Here is a 21,956-nt window from a genome sequence, read left to right on the forward strand (position 1 = left end):
GAAAAATAAACCATGTGATCAATCTGATTTGTAAACAAAGCCAGCCTGTTTGGTAAGTATACAGAGACACCCATTTTCTCCAAAGGCAGGAATGAGGATTTCGATCAATAGGCAGATACTATCAGACTGCTGCAGCCAAGACAAATGTTTCTTTTGGACTAGTCACATGCACCATTAAACAATGGTATGGCATAAGTAGCTGTTTGTTTTTCATCTTCTGAAAACTAAAAAAGACCAATGTTCTTTTTGAAATTGCAACCCAGCCATTACATCAAAGTCCTGTTGCATTTGGAGGGAAATCACAGCTCATTATGTCGACAGACGAGACCATGTCATTGGGCAACACAAGTTTTTTCAACTGATTTAGTTGGCTTCATTGTGACTGAAATACACACCAAATAGGATGTGCGTTGTGTTTACTGCATGTACGCATTGCTCGATGGTCCTATTGCACGTTGGGCCCCTGGCAAAGCTAAATCTGTTTATAGCAGAACATACAGAATCAATAGACAATCAGGTAATGCAGTTGTTTTCCCTCAGTTTGGTAATTACTACCTTAAATGCCTTGCAGGGCTCTGACATAGGCATTTTTTTGTAATGCTGCATGTCTCTGCGCCCTACACACAGTTCGTCCTTTACATGGACATTTCTTTTGAGACTTGAACAAAAGAGCAAGAATCTGACAGGAAAATGTAAACCAAATTCCCTCCTGTGTCTATGGGAGATAACGTTTTTAGGCAGGGAAGCTTACACTTTAGACACACCTGCAGATTTTGTGATAGGGCACCCAAATTCAAACTGAGATAAGTTTTAAAACATCAACGGTGAGCTGGAAGGAAATCTGGGGATTGTAACAAAACCAGGGATTTTATCTTTGACATGCTGTGTGTAAAGTCACAGCAGGGGGTTATCATAAGTTGGGATGGTTTGTTAATCTTCATGACATATGTTTCAACCTGGTAGTGGGGTGGAAAGAGTTAGGGTTATGAATTTGGGGGGAAAGAGTGTAATTAGTGATTGAAGTGATCTCAGGACATCAAATCAATCAAAATTCCTCTACAGGGCACATTGCCATGAAATCGGGCATGGATGGCCCACGGGTGATGTGGAAGCTGGCCAGTGAAAACAGTATAGGGGCCTTGAAGAACTGGGAGCTAGAACAGCCAGGTAAGGGCCAGTATAAGTGGAACAATGTTTTTATAATAAGTAATTATTATAACTTACTTATACAATAATTTTATAATATGCAGGAAAAGAAATATGTTCCTGAAAATGTGCATAATTTGACCCTTTGTGACGTAGATATTGATAATTATTGTATTGATGTTAACCAATCTAAAAACAGAATTGTTCGTTGGATTGTCAAAAAACATTGTCAAAATTTGCAGACATTATGTACTGAAACAGCTCCAAAGTTAGGGCAACAAAACATTAAGTGTTTGGTTAGGTTTAAGCACAAATGTTCAGGAAAAAGCCTTGATTTAGGCAAACTGTATATCAAATATGGCAAACATTCTCTGGTTCCAGTTTCCAGAACCTGTTTGTTTGCCGTTTTTTTCTGACATTTTTAAGAAATAATCAATCCCTGAATCGTGAAAATTCTTGTCAAATTAATGGATAATTAAAATAATTGTTTGTTCCAGACATAAAGGTTCTTAGATCTTTTAATGTATAGGCAACTTTGGGTCCATGAAAGGCGCTATACAAAATCAACTAATTATTATTTCCAAAAACAATTTATTATATGCAATATATATGCCGCCACCTAGCATGAAGTGTTGAACAGCTACCTCCGATGATGTTAGTGACAGAGTGGGCACACTGACCTGACACTAACTCAAACTGTCGTGGAATCTCAGAGCTTACTTCCAGTAACATATGTGCCCCTGTTCCCAGAGTCCTTCTTTAACCCCTGAGTGAACCTCCGCGTGGGCTGTGACATCTGCCATGCCCCGGGCCTCGTTAGGGAGGACGGGCATGTTTTTTGGAGTGATGGCTGATACGGTAGGTTGATCATTTCCCCAACAGGATGTTCTCCACAAAGTAAATTTCCTTCCTCGTAAACAAGTATGTGTGTGAGGCCAGCGCTGGCGAGGTGAGCCCCGTGATGCAAATGTGGAGTGATGGGGAGGACAAGAGAATGTTAATTGAAAGTCAGACTATGTTTCCTGGCTTTGATTTCAGACAAGAAGGAAATAGTCTTATTTCTACTTAACCTTTCCCTGGTAGCTCAGCCTTACCTCCGTGTTTATCAGGACACTCTTTCAGGTGACTGTCAGCTGGAAAATGCCACTTCCTTGTGCGGGCTGTCTGCAGGCCGCATGGACACTAACAACTTAATCAGCACTATTTAACTTCACAGGCGATTTAAAGAACAGAGTGTGTATTGAAGTGGTTTTAATGGACAGAGGGGACACAGTCTTTTATAGGAATTGATTATTTATAGCATCTCTTGATTTTATGTGAGATTGAGATACCTTCATATCATGACAAATAAATGTAATTTTGACCGAAATATAAAGTCCAAGGTGGCTGCATCAGAGACTGCACATCTGTCCGTAGATATCTTTAATCTTTTTCTCAGCTTTGCCTATTTAATTGGCACCTGTGACAGTTGGCTCAAACAAACCTCTCCTATCTTGATGAGATATGACATGACTGACAGTCCCTGTAATATCATACTGATACCATATGAGAAAATACATCTACAACAGGATGTAGAGTACTTTATGATACTATGAATTACAAGTAATTCAAAGTTGGATAAAATCACAAATCCAATGCGGTCAATAGAAATATCCTTAAATTATTCCTTAAATTATTATTTATAACTTGTTCCAAAATATATTACTGGTTTTAGAAATGAAGAGAGAGAGCTGGAATTGCCAAAACTGCAGTTTATCAAGTGGCCACTGGAGTCAATTCAAAATGGAGTCAACTCCCAATTTAAAAATGGTCATCTTTTCAGCAGATTTTATTTTGAAACAACTCAACTTTTTGATTATATTCAGGCTTATAATTCTGTCACAGGAGGTGAGTACACACTGCAGGGTTCATTCAGCCAGCCTTAGCTCGGACACGTTACACGTCTTTGCCCATTTTTGGATTAGCCGATGTCTAGTCTTGCTAGACCTTCTTTCAGAGCACTGCGGGGGAGGGTCGGGCTATCCACACAACATTCATGGAGGGGAGAAAAATGTGCTCTGGTTCATTGGCATTTCTATAAACCAATCACATTTGTCTTGGACGATGCTTAGTGCCGGAAGGAGCAACAGAGCCTCTGCAAAGTAGCCTTGAGAAGTGGAAACATGTAGGGAGGGAAAATCCGGAATTAAAATGTCTGTCATGTTGAGAATTTTACTCAACAAAAATATAAATATAATTGTGTATTTGTTTATTTCAAAGGATCCCCATTAGCTGACGCCGAAACGACAGCTAATCTTCCTGGGGTCCAAACAATACATCCAAAAGACAATAAATACAAATAAAATGACTCACAAGTATATCATATATAAATTCACAAACAAAACTGACAATGCAAAAAGTACTAACACACTAAATATAATAAAGAATAATATAGCACATGATACAACCTCACTCAACCAATCCAGACAATATTATGATATTGAAAACAAATGTAATCTAAGACTTTTTTTAAAACCAGTTTTTCCCTTGTTGTCCCGAATCCCAACTGGAAGATTGTTCCAATATACAATTGACCTATAAAACACAGTCCTCTTCATACAGTCAGATTAAGGTAGTGGTAAAGAAATCTGTTGACTATTCACCCCTCTTGTATAATGTGAATGCATATCTGAGCAATAAGTTATATTATCATAAAGAAATGTAGGAATCCCAGTATTAATAATTCCATGAAAATATACTAACATATTAACAGATAGTCTATGCTTGACCTCCAACCAAGCAAGACGTTCATGCATCTCTGCAACCCTAGTTCTCGAAGAACAACCAAGAACCAGCCTTGCAGCCTTATTTTGTGCAACTTGTAATTTGAATTTCCAATGAACAAACAACACGCCTAAACAGCTGTAATTTTAAAAAATGTGCACATTTACGAACAACTTCCTGCAACTGTGTATGATTGTCGGTTCTAGCTCGGAGGATGTTTTGAGTTTAGAATGACAACACAAAGAAGGAAGAAGGTGAGGGACATCCAGTGGAACCCCATGACGGCACTGGAACTATCCCTTAAGTGAAACATTGTCGGCATACGTAGACTAGCCTTTGTTAGGCACTGCCAAAATGGCAAATTGGAGACGCCCACTGTGAGCTTTATTTTGGCTCTTCAGGTACCTATGGATGACGTCCATATTTTTTCCCCACATGCAGTAGTACTTCTTAACACCTATGAAAACCCTTTGATGTGCGATGTCAATTTGCTGTGATCAAAAGAAAACCCATTCCCTTTCCCAAAAATTCAACATCTGACAATGTCTGCCAGCGTCCCTTCTTCCTACAATCTGCAGGCTCAGCAAAGGATCGGGCAGGGCAACCTTCTCCTCTTGGGGGTATTTCTTGGATTCAGCGGTTGATACACTGCGGGGCTGTAATGACTCTCCCCAGGTGTCTCATGCAGATCTGTCTCGCATACTTCTCCTCAAACGACGCTCGTCGTGCATGTGGCTCTTTGATTGAGGTCTCAAGTTCTGCGGGGGATGATTATGTCTGAAGCAAAAAGGGACGGCTGCCAACTGACGCCACAGAAAGAGCAAATGTGGAAAATGACGATAAAGCCACTATCCTTTCTACGTGAGAGTACTTTAATATGCCAGACCTATACAGGCCTTCTCTAACCTACAACTGCTCTCACAGATGACAGATAAAAGCCTTATCAGTTAGGGGAAACGTCTGTATTCATTTATTTAATTTCGTAATCAATTACAATATCTTTCAATTGCAAATTTGAAACTTCTACACTAGTGGCTTTTGATTCATATTCATATTGTGTTTTTTTTTTATGAACAAAGCTAACATCATAGTCAAGTCTGTTTGCTGTTGAATGTATTCTCTGTACTTCATAAATGACCCTTTTGATGCAAGCTACTTTGAGGTTAAAGTGCCTTTTTGGGCTGTGTCAGGCAAGAGTTTACTAACGTGAGAAAAATGACATTTCTGTTTGTCAATCCAACCTTCACTGCTGAGTTTAGTGTAAGACAAGTTCATTCTCAACGGATTTAGAGTTCTGAAGAATCTAAAAGAAAATTTTCGCAACGTACTAAATTTTGAACCAAATTCGCTCAATGGGACTGCTGCTACAACCAATCTGAATACAGCAGAGAGTATAGCAGCACAGTATGGAGGAGCTTTCAGGGAAATGTTCCTATTACTGTTGCGTAGTCACAGTCGTAGCACTTGAACCAGCATAAAATACTCCCAGTACAGTTGTGTCATACAATATCTGATTTGTTTATAAAAAGGTTTGTAGAGAAGTTCACTATGATGCCCATGGTGTATTTTAGTAAGAAACAGGCTCAAAATTTTGTACAGTGTGTCTCTAATGGCTGGACATTAAAGATGGTGGTCAATTTGCAGCTTAAATCAGCTTGATAAATCTGTATTATTATTTGTAATTCCTGAGTCCACCCCAATAAATCTAAATATTTGATAATAAAAATAAAACTGCTGGATGTAAATGAGCAAATTGTTATTTTTATAATGTAGGTGAAGTTAAAATCCACTGCAGACACACCACTGAGAATCTGCAGTAGTAACTATGTGTAAAGCTGCAGCAGCATCTGATGTCTAATGTGTTAACAAATAAAGAGTCTTCCACAATGTGCACTTCAAAAACCTCCAGTAGAAAATACAGTGCACACACTTTCCTTATCTCACAAATGAGGATGTGTGTGTGCTCGCACGCAACAGGTTAAATCACCCGAGCCTCAGTGGCAGTGAGAAATTAGGTGAAGGACAAACTGTGGATTGTGATTCATTGTTTGGCCTCACTCCATCCCCGCTTTGAGCCGGCACAAGAAGTTAAACCAAAAAAAAAAAAGAAGCTCCACTAGTTTTTACGAACTTGTTCTTACAGCCATGGTGTCCTACTTAGAATTTACTGTCAGTAGCGCTGGCATTGGGGCTCCGTGTGCAGTCAGCTGATGCCGATCCGGTGCCGGCACGTCAAACACACACTGTGCTAGTCATTAGTGGAACAACGGCTGAGCCTGATGAATAAACCAAGTTCAGTTTTTCAAAGGGAATTTCTACAACCATGAGAGCAGAGAAGCAGTTTTTTCAGCTTTATGATTAGACAGGGAGCAGGCTCTGTTTGAGACTGTACGCTTCCAAAAGGTAATTAAAATGCTTCACTGATTAATGTCAAACACAGGCAAGGTGATTTGTGACTTTTTAAATGCCACAAACTTGCTTATGGCTGACAAGCTGTGAAGAGGGGGCCTTCACCTAGATGACTAACAAATATGCTGATTGGCCAGGTCAAAGGGTTTTATATCATGCTGGCACTTACACAAGTTCTGGAAAAGGTTCTAAACACTGAAAACATGTTGATAGTTGCTTGTGCACTTTAAAGATTTTAAGATATTCAAGTAAAATAAAAATGACATAATGTATAAATACAACAGAGCAGGTAGAAATGTGAATTTAAAGTTATCTTCTCTGAGAGCACGGTTCCCCAAACGGTACGTGTTTTTCCACAACGAGTTTTCATGAATTGTTTTTTATGAATTGCAAGCATTAAATCGTCACCAACACGGTCATGCAGCACATCATTAGAAAGCTTAAAGTCTTGTGATTCCATCAAGCCCCCGCACAAAGCATAAGGTGACTTACAGCGGTTATAATCATGTTATGAAGTTAAGAAACACTGCACCGTTTCTGTCTAAATCGTGCGTGCATCCCTACCTTTGTCCTCGTGTCTTTATCCACAGCGGTGAAAGATATTCATAAACGTTGATTTCCTAAATCGCAAACACTCCAAGGAATTAGAATATCCAAGCCTTGTAATCCATAATTATCTGGTCCCCTCACAATCTTGTAGTTTCTGGCCAAGTTTCGACGTTCAGAAATCTAGATAGTGCATCATTTCTCGGTTTCTATAGCTTGTAACTTTTTCCCTGTGCAGGCCAAAACGAAGGTCACCACACCATTACAATCTGTGGCTTCTGCGGATTGCAATGAACCTTGTTCCCAGCCAATAGCATCAGCCTATCAAGAGATAACCTCAAGCTAAGCCAATGATATCGCACAGTCGCCAGTGGGCCCACCTGGGAAAGATTGACAGTGGAGCCCACAAATTAGAAGATAAGGTCATAAAACTGGCATCCCTGTGTAGCCAATAAGAAGACGAGTTGATTGATATCAAACATGGCTAACAAAAACTATTCCTGTGATCTTTTACAGCTGTCTGAAGGCAAACATATGGACTTCTGATGGCATTTAAACATTTCATGAAATTATGATGACATATTTCTATAAATCTATATATGTACTTCTTTCAGACATATCTGTGAGTGATGTGGATGTGTTTTTGTATTTCAGAAGTTTTGTATTTAGCACTTTTTTGGCTTTTTTAGAAATAAGAAATAAGACAAACGCACAGACATATCTGTAGAAATACATTCATATAAAATCCATTTTATAAGTGATTTTTTTCTGGATTTTTTCTGTTCTAAGTTGAGACATGTGGCTAGAGTACTGTTTTAGTATGTAGCCCATGTAATATGCTTACAGTAGTGCTTTTTATTAATTTTTCAGATGATTTACTTGGACGGAAATAGAAATTCTGTGTTCTAACCTCTGTAGCTCTGTGTCAGTAAGGCCTAGTGTCACACTGCCACTAGAAACAACAAGTTGAGAGAGTTAACTTCCCAATGAACTCAGGGTCATCCCAGAGGGCCAAAGCATGTGGAAACAGCAGCATTTTTTTAAGGGTAAAAATTTAGGCGAGAAAATCATATATTTTCAAGTGGTTTTCTTATACAGCTGCAATAATCAATGTGAATATTATAGAGGATTCATTATGAGTATTAATAAAAAGGGGTTGATCATAGTGACCAACCCACAGAGACATCAGCTCTGTGGAGCATTTTTGTCTTTAGGTTTCTGGCCCGTAACTCGTCTGTTTTGGTTTACTCTCGGATCTGTGTTGTTTTCAGCAGCAGTTGTTCAGCTGATAGCTGTAGAACCCCACTGTGACCTACCTGCTCAGCAGCAAACAGACACAGTTAGAGACTAGCTGGTAAAGCAGCTGAAGAGATAGAGAGTTCCCTCAGGAGTTGGTGGAGACCAAAAAACGGCTAAAAGAGACATAATTGGAATTACATTCATCATCAGGTGGACACAAATTCCACTCCTTATGAATGATCCTGTTGGGGGCTAGGGCTTCAAAGGAAGTAGTAACCATAACAGTGATGGATGTAAAACATTACAGTATTTCACTTTGGCATGTGGCAATAGTCAGTAGGCAATATGTTGATGATTAACTGGGGGGAGGAGGGGGAAAGACCCCGTTGTGTTTACTGACAACTAGCCCACCGCCCCATTGTCAAAATCGTTTGGTTGTGTATGTTTTAATATGAATTTAAACTGACAGAAGAGCGGGATTCAGAAAGAAAAAATTACAAATCCGTCTACTACTTCAGCGCCATGGATTTATCAGTGCACAGTTAGGTTGCTGATATTTCAGAGCCATGGTCGGGGCCAAAGATTCTAACTTGCCCAAACCTCAGACATAGATAAAGGATAAATTTTGTTGGCCAGACTAGACCAACACACTCAACGAAAAAAAAACTCTGCCCCTGCACAAGGCACCCTGCTTCTGCTACTAGGAGATGGAGAGGGGGATGGCAGGTTATCATAGATGCTAAAGGCCATGCAACCCACTCATTTCACTGACCCCTGGCATCAGCCTTTTAATCGCCTACTGGTAGTAGCGTATTTATTTATATTAGCTTTAGTATTATGTAGCTTCATTACAGTACTTACTTTATTTACCTAATTTGCTGATTCTGATTCTTCCACATTGTAATGTTACTATGTTTTCTGTCTGTCTAGTCTGTGTAAAGTACACATGTATTGCGTGTCTGTTTTTGGTCCAATTTTCCCTGATTATCAAGACTATGGGAAGGGTGTCAAATGGTGTCATAGATTGTAAAGCCCTTTTGTGGCAAATTTATAATTTTGGGTTATATTTTGGGTCAAATTGGGGAGTTTATTACTTTATTGTATTTAGATACTTCCCACCACTGTTTTTTAATACATCTATATGATTCTGCGTTTCATTAATCAATGCAATTAAAGAGTCGAAGAACAGCGATGAGACATGGAGACACTCCCAACCATCTCTGCACCTTCTCCTGAGGATCTGTCATACAATGCCGTATGCCGTTTACAGCACACACACACACACACACACGCTAATTACTGTAACATACCATTCTGTAGAAATAAGTGACTGGTAAGGTCGACCGTTCCGGCTACATTGCCATGGACTTTTTACATTCCCAGACCTTTCTGTTACAAAGCCCCCTTCACAAGGTGTCAAAGGATCTTCCAGCCGAGGCCCATTAAAATGAACAAAGTGCTCACCAGTTCCCATTAGCTAAAGAATTTCTTTCAAATCTGTAACCTTCTGGGAGGTTGGTCTGAAGAAGCTCGCCAAATTAATTGAAGGGATTGTTCACCGAGTCAAGAGTAACAAAGTGAGTGGACGTAAACTTTGACTAAAATAAAAAAGATTTTGTCAGGGAAGCACTTTCTTTTATGAAACCCAGGGGTAGAGCTGAACAGTAAAGTCATGTCTTGTAGCTGCTTATTGTCCACTGGCCCTAACATGAAATGCACAGCGCTGGAGTGTATGTTTGACCGCCGCACACAGGACCATGGGGGAATGCTGAGGCGGCCAGTGCGACGCCTGCAGCTGATTAACTCCAATTGAGGACTCATTAACATTCCTGCCGGATCATAACATGCACAGTTGTTGATGAAAATCAGTACTGACAAGTCTATAATTATGGGACACTTCTGAATTGGTCTGGATGACCGACTCTTTTCAAGATGAGGGCGCAAAGAGAAAACCACCAACTCTGAGAGGACACAGATGACATTTGCAGACTTGGGTTCGTTCCCACTGATTGCTTTGTCAACATGTAATCTCAGCGTGGTATCGTGAGGGGAAGGTCTTCCAAGCAGGATGGCCCAGGGGAGAATGTGAATGATGCAGATAATGTAAGTGAAATGTAACGATGGCTATACAGAGAGGGGAACCTATCATGCTTTTTTTTACCCACTCCTCTCCGCCCTCGCCAGCTCCAGTGCCCTTGTTGCCTTCTTTGTCTCTTTCCCCTCTACAGTATGCTTCAGCATGTCCCACTTTCACAATGAGCAAGATTTACCACTTTGCAGATGAGGAGAACACACTTGCACCAAGATGAAGGCTATTTATTTCCCCCCTCCCTTCAGCGCGTGGCAGATTGAGAGCTTTATATACAGGTTGTCACTGGTGTATCTAGGTTTCCTCCGCTGAGGATCACACTCAAAGCCACACACTGTACTCTAGCCCAGTTCTATCTGGGGGTTGCACTGCCTAATGCCTACATTCTGGGGATCATTGGCATGTGTGTGTGTGTGTGTGTGTGTGTGCGCGCAGATGTGGAGCTAGAAAAGAGAAACATGGCAGATAATGAAACATTGAGTCACGGTGAGTAGAAGCAGCGTCAGGAGCATTTGGAGTGTCTGCCATTCGTGTTAAGTGGGAAGGAGATTTTGTTCATTTGCAGCTCCATGATGAACAGATGTCTACGAGTGACTCCCCTGGCAGGGGCTGCTGGAGTGGACAGATGCACTGGACTTTGTTCCACCTTGGACATCGTGATCAACACCACCTGTGTGAATCTCACCGCTAATTGAACATCTACAGGCCGCTAATGGCCTCCGTTGCTGCTGCTGTTAACCACTTCCTCATGTCTCCTGATGTCAAACAGGCACATACCAGCAGACTCATCCAACGGTGGATCACTGCCAGGAGATGATGCTCTTCCTGTTTTAGTAAAACTCTTTGACACAAAGGGAAGCCATTTGACTATGTACCTCAGCGCTTTGGAGCAGGGATTCCCACCCTGGGATTAGGTGGTTAAACATGAAGGGTCACAAAACAACAAAAAGGTTATCAAAGAAGAGTGAAAAATGGTTCTACTACAAAAGATATGTCTACTTACTCTGGTTTTTCTAAATTTTAGTTTTTCTCTCTATAAATAAGACTGACTTGAAGTTAGAGTAACTGGATCTGGTTCATGTCCGGTCATTATGGTGGCCTTTTTCATCTTAACCGTTTGTATAGTTGTGATGTATGTGTTTCTTACATTGATGACAGTGAAGCGTATTCATAACACCTGTGCTTGTTGTTTGTGCTATTCCACTGACACGTAGCCGATTTACAAGAATTTTTTTAACAATAGTATTAGTATACACACAGTGTGCAGAGTTTCTTCTTCCCAACAAGGGAGCTGCTTGTTATTTTTCAGTATTTAATAAGCAGTGGATTGTTGTGACATCCTGTTCAGCTGCACAGGGTGCCATTTTATAAAAAAAACTTAAATATGCCTTATTAAAACAATGGGGTGAATATCAGACTTCAACCTCCTGCTGGCATTTGGACATGCTAAGACATGACTTTAGTTTCCAATTGTCATCAGTGGGATGAACAAAAAACGCTTCAATTAGTGACTTTCTGTCACAGTTAGTGAGAAATATGTGGCAAGAATCCAGGAGCTGATGGCATATGGTGTTTCAGTTGATGATTTGGTTGTGAGCTCAGCTCGGTTTTTCATAGAAGTGGTACCTTGGGGTGATCTTGTACTTCAGGCCAATCGGCTCAGAGGTGGCAGGGCAGAAATATGAACGTTGTCATCGGTGGTTGTGCAGCATATCACATTAATAAACCCCCTCAATGCTTCATTCTCCAAGCCCTGTGGCCTGGACCGCTGCCCAGAACAAAGAGATTGAAAGTCATTTGAATCAAGGGGGGTGGGGGGTGCAGAGCAAAACTTACATGAAATGAAAGTGACTTTCTGCACCGCCAGTGAATACCAATCAGGCAAGGAAGTCCATCAGCGCAATTGGTTAAAAGAGTTGCAACACACTGAAAGGCAACTTGTTCAAGTTGAGAAATAATACACATTGTCCAAATCTGTTCTCCCAAGCTCTTTCTGCACACACTGTCATGCTGCGCCTTCCATGGCACGTTCTTGCATTTTCTTGGCACATTAGCAACGACTGTAGATACATTAAAATAGTAAGCCATTGGCAAGAATGAATATTGTGTCACCCATATTCCCCCTTTGCATCTATGTGTGCAGAATACAAAGAAAAATATAATCCTCTCAGCAGGGTCCCTTTTATTTTTTATTTAATTTATGTTTCTCACTGCACTTTTGATGTCCACAAAGCATTTTCTAAATTATTTCATAGTATGCCACATTACCAAGAGAAGACATGGCAGTTATTGTACATTCATATAGATGCACTTCCCTTGGTTATTTTTTTTGTTTTATTAATTCAGTAGAATGCACATTGATGAACATGCACAACAGTACATGGAAATGTGCCAGATTGTAGCCCGAGGGTTATAAACCAAATATGGGGTCATCCTTATTTGCCATTAGGCACACACACTTTGCTTCTCTACCAGTTTAAGAAAACGATTGGCCTCAATACATTTATATTTTTTGAAATGTTTTTCTTCCATGCTCATCCTATTAAAATGTTCTTTGTTGGAAGTATCATGACAACCCCGATTAGGGCACAAGCTGAAACACATTGGTCTCACAACAAAATTGCCCTGTACGCTACAAGTGTTGCACAAGTGTTGCACAAGTGTTGACAGTCTTTTTTTTTTTTTAATCACAGTGGAATGTTTGGAGAATTTCTTGGTAAAAAATTCCACTGTAAGACTAAACATATTTTGACAGTTCATCTTGACCTCAGCGACAGCTACAGACATGTATCCAATCAAAGGGGATTTGGATTCACAGATTCCGGCCGGCACACAATATTTAAATAGAATAATAAATCATAAAACCTGAGAAAAGTGAGGGGCTCTGATACGTTGAGAAGGCACTGCACTGTATTTAAGTGTATACGCCGTAATGGGGCATTGTACCACATTTATTTCTTAATGTTAGTAGTTTTACATTTCTCACAAGATCTGATTAAAAGGCTGGATATTTTAAACCACGGGTGCTTGGGCACAGGCACTTAAATGTCCTTCAGTTTCAAACTAAATTACTATTCTTGTATCCATTAAGTTTAAGTGCACTTCTCCGACTGTTTTTATCTTATCCATCTATCCATTGACTTCTATAATAACAGCGGAGAGTATGAAGTGCACTGATGCTGTGTTTTAATTTCATGAGTGCAGTGAAGAGTAAGTAACTAAGTTCTGAGGAGCTAATTGCTCCACAAGGTCCAAAATATAATGACTGCTCCAACAGACAACCTGTTATAGGCTCTTTTGACATTTAGAAACAAACAGTGGATCTGCTGTGGGGTGATAAATGTGTACATTTTTATTTAACAAATTGCTTGATTATTTTATCTATCATTTATTCCACATCCCAGTTTTTTGCTCAACATTTTCCATTTAAAGTCCGCGAGTTCCTTTAGACAGCAGTCAGCCACATATTTAATTTAGCAGGAACCTCAAAGGAGCAGTTTAATGAGAAGAAGAAAAAGTGTTTGTTTACACGTGCTCAGACTGAAACCGCTCTTTGTCGAGTAAATCAGTGTCAGGAAACAGTGACGACCTCATTCAAATGAAGAAGAGGCAAATTAAGCGAATGTAATCTCAACAGCTGAACGGCTCCAGGTGAAGTTGCTATTCGATAAATTCCCAACCCTGTTAAAATAACATGAGCCCCATTAAAACGAAGAAAAAAGTCCAACTAAATTAGCTTTTTTGAATAGCCATTCATCACTGAGTTAATTAGCCAGCATTACATCTGCTTTTACTTAGCACAGAGGTGGTTGGTGAACTATTTGATATCCAATGATTCAATCCGGTGAAATTAAATAGAGACTCAAAAAGGGTGCTTGCACTCTTCCACAGACATCAGAGATACATTTGGACAAAGTTTCAATACATCAGAGAGAAAAGGTTCTCAGTACTCTCAGTGTCTATATCACAAAACAGGAGCCACAAAATCATGTCTCAGTGCAGCTAAAATGGTCTGTTGGCGTCAAATATTTGGGTTTTACTGCCCTTCAGTTGATTGCATCTCTGTTTTTTGGTTTCACAACAGGCTCTTGCTCTCATGTTTCTAAGGACGCCTGCTGTGCATCCTGCTCTGATTTGGTATCACTGTGAGAGGATCCCCAAATTACAAGAGTAATTTTTTTTATTTCTTTATTTATCCAACCCTTCTTCCATACTGTTGCTTTGTTTCCCAAGCCGACAAACGTATTAGAGCTAATTGAATATGACCCGCTGACAGCTGCCTGAAATAATGAAGCCTCTTTTCCTCACATTTTCTCCCCCAGGATGGTCTCTCGCTCCTGCACTTCGGTCCACATCAAAGTGCCTTATCAGTGTGGAATCTGGGGCTGAAGGAATTATTGATCATACTGAGAGCCGGGCATCCATATTTACTGCTTCTGCACAGAGAGAGATGGTATTATGGAGCCAAAAGCTATGCTTTCAGAGTAAGGAGACAATGGTCGGGCACTGGTATGTTGTTTGTATTTTTATTTTTTTTATTTTTAGTTATTTTAGAAAATTCAGGGGGCATGAAAAGGGATTCCAAAAGTATCCATACATCTGGGAGCAGAATTAATTAATGATATACTGTGTGATGGCTTGTAAATACGTTTGATTATTTGCCTCTAAATAATCATTTTGCTCCAAATTGTAGCCTGTACATTCACATTAGATAAACTGATCCTAAACATTTTTTGTATTTTTAATTACATTTTAAATTTTCAGTATATCTGTTGGAAAGCTTGCAATGGAATTTTGGTTAAGGCCTTGATGTACCCCTCAGGATTAATTGTATGTGTTGTGGTAATCGCTTGATCATTAGGTCAGATTTTTGATTGTTTATAATACGTTGGTTTATGATCAAACATCTATCAAAACAATTTTCATTTTCTGTAAGCTAAGCATCAGCATGTTAGCATTGTCAATGTGATCATGTTAGCCTTTTTCAGCTCAAGTCCTTAATAATCATAATGATAAAAGGATCATTCATTATGGTTTCATGTTTCCTTTGACCTTTTCTGGCTGGTCAAACAAATTTGCACTTGTATATCATGAAATTTACTAAGCACATTCATGCATTTCAGAAGTTGAAATCCTTCCACTGTGGACACTCAATGTGATTCTTCATTAGCACCACGTCCACTGTAACTCGGAGCAACAAAGCCCTCTGACTCAATGAGCATCTCTTAAAAGGAGAATTCCTGTCGATTTCAACACAAAGCTCTTTGTAATTTAGGAATTCTGTCAGTAGAGAGAAAAACTAAAGCAATCGGTGCTGCCTACACCGTGTTATCCTTCTGCTAGAGTTTGCACCCAACAGCCTTTAACAGGGCAAGTTTTAAACATGTTTTTAGCCTCTAAACATGTTAAAAATATCATTAAAGTGCCTACCCATGTGAAGTGATTCTTTCTGAGTGAACACAGTGAATCTGACTGCTGTAGATGTAAAAACAATGTATGAAAGTAGTGCTAATTGAGCTGTGTTTACTTCCTGTGATGAGACGGAAGTTAGAAAGCTTAGGGACCGTCTACAAACTACAACACTGAAAAGAGATACAAACACATTTTCAAAATTAAGCGTTTGCTTATTTTTTAAAAGTGCTGTAGTACAACTAGCATGAGAGAAGTTGTAATTGAGGTAAGTTTGGAGACACTGCTTTGTTTAATCATTAACTTGATAGCCTACATATATTTGTTTTATCTCTTTTTGTGTTGTAGTTTGTACACGGTCCCTAAGCTCTCTAACTGCTGTCTCAACACAGGAACTACACACAGCTGAATATGCACAACTTTCAGGCATTTCTTTCACATCTACAGCACTCTGATTCACTGTGTTCACTTGGAAGGAATCACTGCACTTTTAATGACATTTTGAACATGTTTATAGGCTAAAAACAAGTTTAAAACTTGCCCTGTTTGAGTCTGTTGGATGCTAACTCTAGCAGGAGGATAACACGGTGTAGGCAGGACCGATTGTTTTCATTTTTCTCTCTAAGGACAGCACTCCAAATTTACAAACAACAGAGCTACGTGTTGGAATTGACCAAACTTCTCCTTTAAGGCAGGGTGACCTCCTTGTGTTCAACGGCAGGAATGCTCTGGGGATAAACCAATACATTTAAATGCGATTTAATTCGTACAATCTATAAAAGTGAAATTCAAATACTGTAATAGATGTAATAGTATTTCCCAGCAGTTTTATTAAGCTGTGGTCTGACAGAAACCTATAGTATGAACCATAATGCACACTACTTTAAAACCAGGACTACTGTTTTTTTGTTAGGCCAAAGTTTGTCTGAATGGTCTTCAGTTAACTTAATATATCACACAACTCCAACCCTTGGGTTGGTGATCTGTCCACACACTGGGGTTAACCGGTGTATTTATAATGAGGCCGACTGATGCTTCCACTTGTGCAGGCTCAATGCCGCCCAGTATCATTTGTGTACAAGTGGAGATTGGCAGAAGAGGCCCTTGACATCTTACACAGTAATGAAAATGTAAATCTGCAGATGATTAGCCATTGCTGGCTGACAAGGTATTATAATGGCCTTCAGATTATAGTCAGGTTATGTTATCAACATACTGTAATACAATGGTAATATGTGTTTGATTAATGTCATACACTTCCTAATATACTCCTAAGTATTCCATCTGTATGGTTTAGCCTAACAATTTTGAGGTATTAAAGCGTAGTTTCTTTATTTTTCAAACTGGTTCCTTTTTCCAATGGATTCACATCTTAAGGTGGCTATATGTAACCTTCATTTTGTGCTTATTTCAGGGGCCCCTTTGGACAATAGTGGTAGTGTTTTTACCACACTTACTGTCATAAAGCTCCAGACATTAGCATTACTGGGAGGACATAAAGTTGCAAGTAATGTATTGCTTAGACAGAAACTCAATTATTGACAGTAAGAGATACAGATGCATCATTGCATTTCAAGTGTTGCATACGGTGACTTAGCCTACTTTGAATGTTTTGTGAGCTAAACCGGGTATCACTGTCACGAGCCCGAGCATTTTTAGAGTTTGTTGTAAAGCCAGGCAAGGCAGCTTTATTTGTATAGCAAAAGGGCAATTCAAAGTGATTTACATAAAATTATGAAAATTATAAAAGTTACAGTGCAGTACAATTAAACATTAAAGAGCAGTTAAACAGTTAACATAAAATACTAAAATAAAAGTTACATTGCAGTATCAGAAATTTAACATTAAAGAGCAGTTAAAACAGTTTAACATGTGTAAAAGCAGATAAAATAGCAGATTTTGGCTGCTAGTTTGGGAGAGGGTGTGAGCCGCTGCACCACACACGTTGGAGCGCAATAACCATCTTGTGGAAACCAAACTTTGTTGACCAATACTTTAGCATTCCATCCAAGCAGAACCATACGTCGTTACCATCTCATCCCCCACAGGCCCCGCAGGATCATGTGACTTTGTACTCGGGTTACCCATAACCAAGAGTGGAAGTACTTCTCTTCACACTACAATATAGTCTTCACTATGAGGCTTGGTTTAATCACGGCAAACTTTTCAAAATCCTGAACAGCTCCAACTGTTTCTTGTAGATAAATGTCTATGTCCCATCCGTGTTGGAGAAATTCTCAGACGGATATTTGTTTCCAGTTCAGAAATACCCCTAGAATGGCCACAACCTTAATCTCACAAGTTGTTAAAACTCAGTTTACTTCAATATTTGTTTCAGCCAACAATAATGATAATTTCCCCTTTTCGTTGCTTAATCAATGAACCATTTTGTGGCAAACCAAACTCTGTTGACCAGTACAGTAGCATTCTACACAGGCAGAACCATATTTTTGCTTTGTGGGAAAAGTCCGAGCAGGGCAAAGGCTTTACCAAAAACTACATAAAACAGCTTTCCTTTCAGTATTATTCTTGTTTGCTGTTACAGGTCATTTATGATTATCAAATGGGAAATTACACAGTTTCAGAAAGGTTAAAAAGTTACATAGTCACTTTAAGCTTGATTTATAATTCTGCGCTAAATCTATGCCATCGTTGTTTTGAAGTACATAAAGCCTAGCTGTTTGTCCGAGATAAGCCCAATATGTGACTCCAGAATTTTAGCGTTATCGTTCTGTATTATTAGATGCTCTATGGTCCTTTCACTATCATGGTTTAATATTAGCGTAAATATACATATACATTACGAACCAACAATTTCTCAAATCCAACTTGTAAAATACTGAGGTTAGGGCAGGGCCCTTTGGCGTCATTTTCCTATGTGCTGGGTAGACAGACTTCAACAAGTGGTCAACATTGTGAATTCAAACAAAACTACTTGGTTAGGTTTAGAAAACAAATGTGATTCTGGGTACGATAAATGTGTATGCTATGTAACTTGTATGTCTGTGATGTTGGTAGATGCGTTACATTAGAAAGTTAACATACCTACATGTACTGTAGGTTAAATTAAGTCAAGACTTCACACGGGACACGGACAGAGGTCTCCTGGGTGAAAGTCCTTTGTTTGTTTGACCCATCCATCCCCAAAATACCTACGTGTCCTTTTTTGGTCTCCAGACGTCACCTCACAGCAGCTGCTCTTAGCACCTATAATTGCCGCGGATGGGTTCATATTGGAGATAGTTGAAAGTCTGTTGCGTCTAATACAGACCATAGAGGGGGCCCTGTGCATCTGTATAAGACACTGACGGCCGCTGACCATGGTTCTGTATTTGATGAATTGGGAGTGACAATAGGTTGGCAATACACCCCTCTAATACAAGGTTTCCACACTTTCCACCTTGCTGTTCCAATGCCAACTACTACCTGTCTAACTGTGATTTGTCAATTTCTGTGGACAGAACATGTATTCGGATTTTAAGATGTACTTATACCATAAAAGATTCATAAGTCCAGACTGACTTTTCACACAGAATTCAGAAGGACTTTGGGCTCAGACACTGAACTTATTACCGTTTACTGTAGGTCCAGACATTCTGTCCACATGCGTCTTTTAATCAAGGATAAGACCCAAATTGGAAACAGTGGATTCAGAGTTCTGAGCTTAGTATCGCAATAGGGATAGAATGTCTTTACTGTTACAAACTATTACTATTATAAACTGTCATACTCCACCTTGCTCTTTATTACCTTTATTGGGCATATTGTACTATTTATATTTATATAGGTACTCAGGGCATAAAAGAAGAAATATAACCCCATTCATTACTGTAAAAATTGAGAAATTTCCCTGCCATACAGCAGAAATACCCTGCAGAGTATGAACAGTGTCAGAATGAACAACATACTGTTTCTCACATTGGGCATTTTCCAAGTACTATATCTTATTTTATAGATTAACAATATGGCAAATCATTAGACAATCAGCCTGACTTTCAACCTGCCTTCATGCCTCGGGTAATCAATAGGACAAACTTCTCATCAATCCAGATGCTTAGATCGATGAGAGAATATATCCTCATGTGGTCACTGTAACTCACTTTGCTTTTCACAGAGATTATTTTCCACAACTCAGAAGACTTGAGGAAAGCAGAAAGGCATTCTCCGAAACACATGCCTGCAAACATGGCAGTGAATTTTAAAAGTAATTTAACACAAGCTGAGAAAGATTGATGTTCATATTTCATCCATCAATGGTTTTCATAATGCAATAGCCTGGTGGACGGGTGCTAGTCAGAGCTTGTCAAGAAAGCTATAGCAAGTACATTCTCAATTCAGCTGGCTTATTGATAATCAAACCTTACCAGTGAACATGTCTTGTGGTACATTATCATCAGAGTAAACGGTGTCTGTGCACAGCCGAGGGGAAAGGCATGCCAACAATGCAGTCAATGACTATTCTACAGTCTGATACTCAAACTCCACAAACATGAACTGTGATAATATCAAGTCATAGCAACAAATCTTACCAATGCTCAGTCTAATTGAATGCATAAATAAATAACACTTTCAGTTAAATGATTCAAATAATTTAATAATTAAATTTCCTCACAACATTTCAGATATTAGATTTTACGTAGGAGGTTATCCAATATTATTGGAGATTTTATGATTCTTCATTGGCTAATATTTAATCATAAAGGCAAATAAGTAGGATCTGGTGGTTGTGGTTTGTAAACACAACTTTCAAAGTTGGCCCTTCCTCCTCGGCTCAACGAGGGTTGTGGTTGTTGCCAGCAGGTGAAAGCCAACCCCAGATTTATGTGTATGTTTTGGAATGATTTCTGTCCACTTAATATTTTCGCCTCCATGTATTTGTGTCCACCATTTCTGTAGCTTCATCTTGGATTTGTCCTTATGATCTGGCCTGTGGTAGCTACACTTGTTTTAGACGTTGATGCCCAGAAACATCCCGAACACAGCAAGACAAATATTTCCCTTTTAGAAGTTGGTGGAGACCAAAAACAGAGCTAAAAGATAGAGAACGTTTAAGTTATATTCATCAGGTGGAATCAATCAGGGCTCTTAATGAATAATAATGTTGATGTTAGGCAAACTTCAGACAAGCATTTCTCATTAGTGTCAACTAAGGTATTGTGTGTATGGAAAACAAAAATGATATGAGGAAACTAGAGATAAAAGAAGAAAACAAAACTTGATAATTCTGCAATCCATTTAAATTATTAAATGTACTCTTAATACTTCCTTACTTTACTATGTATGTATTCAATTACACGAATGACCAATCAGACTGCCTATTTGTGTCCCTTCTGGGACTCTATACGACCTACAGCAACCAGTCACCCCTGTTGTTGGAAGCAAAACATACTTTTGGCCCAGATATCTGGAGTCAGAAATCTCTGTATTCAGGTGAATAATAAAGCAATTATGATTGAGAAAACATTAATTAATAGGTTATTTCCTGCTTTCCAATTTGCATCAATTGAAATGCTCTTATTGACATTCTGCAGACTGTCTTAACCTGTCAGCCATAAATAATTACGCAAAAAAACAATCATCAAAATGCAAGGAAGCTCAGACCTGTCAGTTAATATTTAATGAGCAATATGCAGTTTGCGAAGAGGAAAATGGAACGACTGATGGAATTGTTTCCCCACCCTCTTGATTTCATGAAGGACAAAGAAAGCAGTCAAGACATGCTTCTCTTCCCACCTGAACCTGGATGTTGTAAAATAAGAAAACTTTGCAGGGAGAGTTATGTATTTTGTCATGACTCTGAGGGCATCGGAGGTCACCATTCAAACTCAAGCTGTCGTTGATTTGGCACTGCCACCACCAAAGACTTCTGGGTTTGAGCTACAAATGTTCACCCGCAGCCTATTTGTAACAACCAGCAGGTTTCCAGCTACCTGGGGATTCCCACATGTAAAGCCGCTTGTGCATATGACGTAAAAATAACTAATTGCTTCCCAAATGTGTTGCCTAGATGCTTGTTTCGATTTGTAACCCTCTTTGGTAGGCTCAGACAATGCACCACTTCTAGATGACTACGAGTGACAGCTTATCATGGCCCACAGGTTTTGTTTTCCTCATTGTTCTCAGTTTTGACAGGGATGGATGTCTCAGTAAGGCATGGAAGACAAATTATCCTATCCAGAGCATAGAATACTCTGCAAACTGCCAAGTATTCTTTGGATTTCCCACTGAGTTAATTTATTTTCTGGTTGTTTCATCTTTTGTTTTTAATATTTCTTTACTTTTAAGAGGAAACGTAGAGATCAGTCAGTTTTTTTATTATCTATTGAAGAATTGTGAAAGAAGTACTAACGGCCGT

This window comes from Etheostoma cragini, chromosome 15, assembly GCF_013103735.1.
Source record: "Etheostoma cragini isolate CJK2018 chromosome 15, CSU_Ecrag_1.0, whole genome shotgun sequence".
Lineage (NCBI taxonomy): Eukaryota > Metazoa > Chordata > Actinopteri > Perciformes > Percidae > Etheostoma > Etheostoma cragini.